Here is a 1,512-nt window from a genome sequence, read left to right as displayed (position 1 = left end):
GAATGGTGGTAAGTAACATTACAAAACATCAGAGGCCAAAAATGTTTCTTTGTTGGAGCCCAAGATTTTAATTTATTCTTCATTACCTGAAAATACTGCTCATTTAACCTCTTTAGGAAAAAAATATTCTGGAGATGAATAATTCCTTCATTAATGCTTCACTCAAGACGATTCCTTCACACTTATCCTCCAATGCTTTGTTGTTCTCATCCATTTGATGTAGCAGGCACCAAGAATCACCTTTCCTTTGGTGATCTGGCATAACGATCTCTTATGCTTTTTGCTAGTTGTTTGACAAATATTTTGTAAATTTTTCCACGGTATGTATGCACTGTTTGTTGTAGTTCCAGTTCTAAAGGTTTCATTAGGGAATGAGCATTGTCATCTTAAAAGAACAATTTCTCAGTGCTTCATAAACAGCTCTAAATGCTGGTTGCTTATCATCATGGTAAACACGTCTGTTCGCTGAAGAATCAGGATTCCTTCTTCTGCTTCTTGGCAACTGCTTCCATATAGACAATGACCTGGACGATAATTCCATTGACACGGAAAGGCAAAAGGACTTTCTGGATTGTGAAAAAACATGATATCCAACAAATATTGATTGCCCATGTAATGTTTAGTTTGTATTCTTTAAGCCATGTCATAAGTATATCTCCTCATTGTAGTCACACAGTTGTCATATCATTCTTGAAATACTTCCTTCTCATTCGAGTCATATTCCTCAACGTAACTCCAGGGTTTACTCCAGTTTTTCCACAGTATGGTTGCCTAGAGAAGCAACTATACCATCTTATTTGAGGTTGCTTGTGTTCTGAGGCCACTGCAGCAATTTATGTGGAATTAAATTTCTTTAGTAAAGAACAAATATGATCAACTGGTCGTAAAAAGGCTATTAGTGTGGGAGCAACTTCTTTCAGGAATAACAGCAAGAACAATCTCTGCGAGCCACATGGTTTAAAGAGATTTTCCATGCTGCTGCATTCCCACTTGGAAAGGTTATGGGGTATATTGTATAATTAAATATTTTTAGAAATGAGCCCAGTCACGTCTTCCTTTAAAGCTATGATGTAGCTGATCTTCAGCAAAAACCTGGAATTGAAGAGCTTTGATCCTGAAAATGACAGCTGACTTCAACATGGTCACAGTTTCTTCCAGTCTTTCACCACAGGCAACTACAGCCAGATGCGTTTTCTCAACAGGCTGTATTTTCAGACTACACCTGTCCCACCCACCAGGACGCGCAGTGGGACCAGCGCTGCCCGCGCCTCTCACGGCACCACATCCGCCTCCTGCCAGCCAGGAAGCCACTGAGGCCTGCGTCCTCCCGCCACCACCGCCTGCTGCTTCCTCCAGGGACATGGCGAGCTGGCTGAAGGCATAAAGGAGCAAGCAGAAGCCGCAGGCCAGACACAGCGCCACCACGTGCGGGTAGCGCCACACCTCCCCAGCCGTGTTCCTTGGTCTACGTCTCCGCCGCGCCCCTCTGGCGAACTGGAGCACAGGGACCAT

General features: G+C 43.4%; 1 pseudogene; it reads right to left on the bottom strand.

Annotated features, from left to right (window-relative positions):
• Nucleotides 1–236: 236 nt before the first annotated feature.
• LOC129019156 (glucoside xylosyltransferase 1-like) lies at nt 237–1,512 on the bottom strand (annotated as a pseudogene).

Source organism: Pongo pygmaeus, chromosome 12, assembly GCF_028885625.2.
Source record: "Pongo pygmaeus isolate AG05252 chromosome 12, NHGRI_mPonPyg2-v2.0_pri, whole genome shotgun sequence".
Classification (NCBI taxonomy): domain Eukaryota; kingdom Metazoa; phylum Chordata; class Mammalia; order Primates; family Hominidae; genus Pongo; species Pongo pygmaeus.
The sequence above is the reverse complement of the archived record's forward strand: the minus strand, read 5'-3'. Positions and strand labels throughout refer to the sequence as shown.